At 37.9% G+C, this 6766-nt stretch overlaps 1 pseudogene; it reads left to right on the forward strand.

Moving 5' to 3' along the window:
* Positions 1-5889: 5889 nt before the first annotated feature.
* Positions 5890-6018, forward strand: LOC141662641 (small nucleolar RNA R71; annotated as a pseudogene).
* Positions 6019-6766: the final 748 nt, after the last annotated feature.

A 6766-nucleotide genomic window follows, 5' to 3' on the forward strand; every position in this document is an offset into this window, starting at 1 on the left:
ACAGGCAGAGTAGATGCATCACCTAAAAAAGCAAACCTCAAATGTTCAGGTAAAGGCTTAAGCTCAAGATTAGGAGCTTCCTCAATAGAAGGTTTGAGGCATTTAGGAGCTTTGTTCAATTCCTCTATTCTAAAAGATTCAAAAGGCATATCAATCTTCCTTTTCCAGGGAGAAACATTCAAACATTGCAATTGCTCATCACCTTTGTAACACCCCCAGATCCGGGGTCAGGGATCCGGGTCGTCACGGTCTTTCTTTCCACAATTATCACTTAACTTAATTAAAAATAAACAACCTCAAGTTGTGACCCCACACTAACACACACCACCACACGTCATAGTCTCAGAGATGAAATTGAAATAAGTACAAGTCCTTGAATCCACAATTAAAAGTTATTACAACCCAAAATGATTACTTGATAAATTTACAGTTAATTGCCATTATCTGCCATAAGTTATAATTATACATAATTCATTCCCAAAAGTAGAATGTCTGATCTAAAGGTAGATCTACCTCTGCAGCTATAGCAGCTACGATCTCAACGGGAAGGCGCGGGGCGCTTCCCATGCGCTTGCGCTGGGTCTGCTGGAGCCTGGCCATCTTTCCTAACTGTTGTTGTGTGATGAAGAAATGAAGCAAGAGTGAGCATTACAGCTCGCAAGATAATATATAGTGATAACAATAATACAAGTATCTAAATGGATACTTACTAGAATCCTTTATCATGTGTAAGGTAATTACTTACTGGATATAAGTTTTAAAGGAAGATGAAGTTACCAATTACTTCACTGCACTTATACCATTTTTAGAAATCTACTTGAACTACTACTGTTCAAAGTATAATAATATTCACGAGGTCATCCCATAGATGAGACCACAAATAAAACTTGAATATTTTTGATCTTTGAAATATTTTGAAAAGAAATGAAGTTACGAGATACTTCATTCAATGGATACACCAATAAAACTGTTTGACCCTGTCAATGCTTCAACAACCACCCATTCATAGCCCTTCGATCGAAATGCTACGGGTAGTATTGCAGAATTATCCAACTGGATGATGAACTCATTACGGGAGTTTGCCGCGCCAGGAAGACCACTTATGATGATCAGTCGTAGTAGTACAACCCCACCATTTTCTACATGTAGAGGAGAACCTGTCGGATTTACTTGTCAACCGAAAACTGAACTCCTAAGGAATGGACCACCTTAGCGGAACTTCCAGGCCATTTTGGCCAATATAATAAGGCTGGGTCGGCGCTACTCGACCACTTACGCCACTCCTAGTTCAGATGAAATCCATGACTCTGAAATGTAAAGCTCATCCCCACTTTCCCCAAGTAGAAACTTGTTGATACGGCTCCACTAAGAAGTCGTATCTAGTTGGAAAGGAAAAACTCACCGATATTTCCCAGGCGATGCCTGTTAATGGATTAACTTGTTCCAAGAATTTTACTTCACGAGTATTGGGTAAGTAATCAAAAACTCTTTTATCAAGACAGCAACCTTGTTGCGAATATAAAACACACCACAGAGCCGGATCCCTCAGGTTTTGAGCGAGTATTTAAATCCCCTTCGAAAGGAGGATCTTAAATATAAAAGAATGAGTTTTGGGATCCGCTCTAACTTTTAAAAATAATTTTGAAGGCTCGCGAAATATTTTTAAGAATGTTCGGAGTGATGCTGATTTAGTAAAATAAATCAGTCCCAATATATTAGAAAATATCTGAATATTATTATTTAAATAATATTCCCATAAAGAATAATCTTTATAAAAATAATTGAAGTAGAATTTGTAAAACTTATACTTGAAATGAATAGTAAATAATCAAAGATATACTTATACGAAAGTAATATCTTTATTTGAATATCAAAAGTAAGTTTGATTATCGAACATTATTCTTTAATAAAATAAAGAATATTAATAAATAATAAGCAGAGTCATAATACCTCGAATGAATATTATAAATAATATTCGTTAAATAAAATAATGGAGTCATACATCCTCAAATGAATATCCAAGTAATATTCAATAATAATCTGAAGGAGTCATAAGTCCTCGAATGAATATTCAAGATAATATTCATTAATAAAATAAAGTTATCGAATAAACCTTATTCGATTAATAGTTTTGAAAACTATAACCATATATATATATAAATAAATAAATATATATATATATAAAATCTACTCGGGATCCTCGACTCCCGGTTTTAGAAAATATTTTCACCTTTGGGTCCCTATACTAAGGGTATATGCAAATTACCGCTATTCTCTAGCATAGGTATTATCAACTGAACCAACAGATATATATTTCAAGAATATGAAACAGGCATGCATATATACCATATCACATGCTACAATATATCGCAAGAATTTGCTAAATAACCATTATGCATCTATCACAAGATAATGCATGTACAAATGTATACATCACAACAACAGTATAACGGATAGAAAACTTGCCTGAGCGACTGGAGGTTACGAATGGCTCGGGACGATTCTGGTAACCTATAAACAACAAGTAAGTTGGAATTAAACCAAAGTCACTTGTAAATCTATACTCTAACTAACTTAGACTCTAACGCTCGTTTTGCGCTTACTGATTCTCTTAAGTCACTCGAGTACCCTCGGCTCCACCATTTTTAATAATTTAACCATTACGAGTTTTAAGGCGATTCCTTCGCGAGTGTCTTACCAACTGCCTAACACACTTGCCATAATTGTTTCATACATTAATTAACCCTTTTTGGTCTTTAACCTATGTTTCAAAGTAAGGCGAGGGGTAATGTTTCGTTCGCGAAACGTCGTTACTTAAAACGGCTGTTTCTCCTAAACCGTACAACGGAATCAAACGAACTACATACCAAAACGAAACTCGTAACATGAACTATCTAAACATGGCAATGGTCAAAATCTAGCAGGGGGTTCTTGGGTCCTAATGTTATGAACAAAAGCAGTCTAAAGTAATTCGGACATTACGACGGCTATGTTTACGCGATTTCCCAAATTTAAACCAATTCAAAACAACCACAAATCCATCCACAATCACAACCCAATCAAAACTCCATCCATATTACTTTACAACAGCCCCAAATCAACTCATTATAATCAATTTACTTAGTCCTAAAACTTGAATTTAAACTATACTACATTCTTTAACCAAATCATAAGATTTCAACATTCCAATCTCCACCATTCTAACCCAACTCTAAACCAACCATCATTAAGCTACTATAATACCATAACAACCAAAATCATCCTAATATACATAGTAAAGCTAGGGTTTGGAGATGATATACCTTCCTTGAAGTGGTGTGAGTAGCTAGGAAGCCTTAAGAAGCCTTGAGGAGTCTTAGGAATGCTTGGATCTTAAAGAAAAAGCAAGAAAAATCAAGTTAAAAACCTTGAAATCACTATTCATTGTCTTCTTCATTGATTTCTTGGAGAAGATAGAGAATGAATTGGTGGCTTAAACTCATAATATAGCCATAACTATGCATAAGGAATACTAGGGAATTATCTTACCAATTTAGGAAGCTTGAATCTTGGATTTTGAAATTCTTCTCTTTGAAAACTAGGAAAAGCCGAGAGCAACCCTTGGTGAAGAGAAATAGAATTTTCTTTTGTTTTGATGAAATGATTTGTTTGGCTTGGTGGATGAAGTTTTGTTTTTTTTGGTTAATTACCTTTTTAGCCTTAACTTTGTGTGGTTTTAATTCAACCACATCTCCTTCCCTTATGTCATGCTTATGTCATGCTCATGATGTCATCCTCCCCTCTTTGTCCTCTTCTCATTGGTTGGGTGACATCATCCTCTCTAATCCCTTTGATTAACTTCCTAATTGTTTGCCTAATGACCACTGATCTGTTATACGGTTCGCTTAACTTTCGTTTTCGTTTATCATTTGAGGGATCATACCCGGGATCTTATTACTTAGGTTCCCTTAACCTTTCTCAATATATTATATTCCTTTTATGATCCTCTCTTATAATCCTTTAATTTAAATCCTTTTTATCCTGTTACCTTATACTCAATTCTTTCCGTATCTAGTGGATTTCCGGGAAAAATCAAAGTATTCGGAATTGGATTCTGACGATCTTTACATACACTTATATACCATATAGAGTACTACTAAAATCTCAGAATATCCATAACAGAACCCCTACATAGTGTGGCATGAAAAGTTTCCTCATTCCGCAAAAACACTATTCACAAGGGTTACAAAAAGTTCAAAATTTTGGGGGTTATTACAACCTTCGTCATCTTCGCTATCCGAATTTCCCAACAAGGCTTTTTCAAAGGCATCAGACCTTAGCAATTGATCAAGTTCCGATGTGACCACCGAATCAACCAACTCAACTTTTAAGCACTCCTCATTATCAGTGGGAAATTTCATAGTATTGAATATATAGAAAGTTACATCTTGATCCAACACTCGCATTGTAAGCTCACCCCTCTACACATCAATCAAGGTTCGGCTAGTTGCCAAGAAAGGCCTTCCCAAGATTATGGGAATCTTCTTATCCTCCTCAAAATCAAGAATGACGAAATCAGCAGGGAAGATGAGTTTATCCACCTTGACCAAGACATCCTCCACAATACCTCTCGGATATGTAATAGAAAGGTCGGCCAACTGCAAGGTCATGTAAGTTGGTTTGGGATCAGGTAAGTCCAATTGCTTGAAGACACTTTCCCAATAGTACATGGAATAGTAAAGCTTCCTGGATCCTTAAGCTTCAGAGGCAACTTCTGCTGCAGCACAGCACTGCATTCCTCCGTGAGAGCGACAGTCTCTAAATCATCTAGCTTCACTTTCCGAGAGAGAATACCTTTCATAAATTTTGCATAACTAGGCATCTGCTCGAGAGCCTCAGCGAAAGGTATGTTGATATGAAGTTTCTTGAACACCTCCAGAAACTTCTCGAATTGCTTGTCCAGCTTTTTCTTCTGCAACCTCTTAGGAAAAGTCGATGGAGGATAGATCTATTTCTCCCCTGTATTACCCTCAGACAGAGTGTGCTCAACAGTAGTCTTCCTTGGTTCCACTTCTTCATCCTGCTGCTCTACTTCTTTCTCAGCTCCAGCTTTTTCAGCAAACTCTTGAGTTTGTTCGGGATTAGCAACCTTTCCAGACCTCAAAGTGATTGCCTTTACATGCTCCTTAGCTTCCTTCTTTCCTAGAACTTCAGTGTCACTAGGTAGTGTACCAGGCTGACGATTTAGCAAGGCATTGGCAATTTGCCCAATTTGATTTCCAAGGTCTTGATAGAAATCGCTTGTATCTTGAACATAAGCTTCAACTCATCTCATTCAGATTTTTCATTAGCTGGTTGCAGCTAGAGTTGTTGTTTTGGTGCATACTGCGGTTGCTAAAAACCAAGGGGTTGTACTGCTTAGCTGAATACTAATGATAAGGCTGTTGAACCGCATTCTGAGCATTGCTCCAACTGAAATTAGGATGATTGCGGTTGTTTCGATGATAGGTGGCTGACACAGGTTGTTGCGATCGCTGGAAGTTGCTCACGAACTGAGCTGATTCATTCGAAATTGCGCACTGATCAGTCTCGTGGGCACTAGCACAAAGCTCTCATACACTGGTGATTTGATTAATTCCATAATTAGCCAAAGTGTCCACCTTCATTGTTAAAGCCTTAAGTTGGGCAGCTATAGCAGTTGCTGCGTCCCACTCCAGAATTCCTGCAACTTTTTCCTGAGTCAGTCTCTGGGAAGGATATCGGTACTCATTAGCAGCCATTAGTTTATTAAGTTCATAAGATTTATCGTAGCTCTTAGCCCACAAGGCTCCTCCTGATACTGCATCAAGCATGGTCCTAGAAGTAGGACCCAATCCATTGTAGAAACAGTTGATAATCATCCAATCATGCATGCCATGGTGTGGGCACTTCCTTAGCATCTCCTTATATCGATCCCAAGCCTCACACAGAGATTCTCCAGTTTGCGCACAGAGATTCTCCAGTTTGCTGCGTAAACTAGGTAAGAGCATTCCTGATTGCTGCAGTCTTCGCCATGGGAAAAAATTTAGTGAGAAACTTTTGAGTAAGATCTTCCCAAGTTGTGATAGACCCTACCGGTAGAGAGTGTAACCAACACTTAGCTTTGTCCCTTAAAGAGAATGGGAAGAGTCGCAGCTTGATAGCATCTTCAGTCACACCATTGAACTTGAAAGTGTCCCAAATCTCGATGAAATCCCTGATGTGCATGTTGGGGTCTTCGGTAGGAGAACCCCCAAACTGAACTGAGTTCTGTATCATCTGGATCGTATTTGACTTGATCTCAAAAGTGTTAGCCGCGATGGCTGGTCTAATGATGCTAGACTGAATGTCATTTATCTTAGGCTTAGAATAGTCCATCAAAGCCTTCAGATTTTCTGCTTGATCACCCATAGCTACTACAATTGGCTCTTCAACTTTCTCTTCATCTTCTACCTTCTTTTCTTCCTCAAAAACTTCTCTACGAATTACCATAAGTTCTTCCTTAGCTTTATCCAGTGTTCTCTTGCGAGTACGCGAACGCGTATGCATACACCCTCGCTAGATCACCTGAAATAAAACAAGGAGACAAATAAGTAACAATGTCCGAGTCAATGAACTTTAACGACCACTGATGGAAAGCACATAAACTAGTAATTAACACTGTAGTCCCCGGCAGTGGCGCCAAAAACTTATTAGTCGATAAACACGCGCTAATATTACACGCAAGTAAACGCACCTACACAGAGACTGTATTGGTTAATTATCTAAA

This window comes from Apium graveolens, chromosome 5, assembly GCF_009905375.1.
Source record: "Apium graveolens cultivar Ventura chromosome 5, ASM990537v1, whole genome shotgun sequence".
Lineage (NCBI taxonomy): Eukaryota > Viridiplantae > Streptophyta > Magnoliopsida > Apiales > Apiaceae > Apium > Apium graveolens.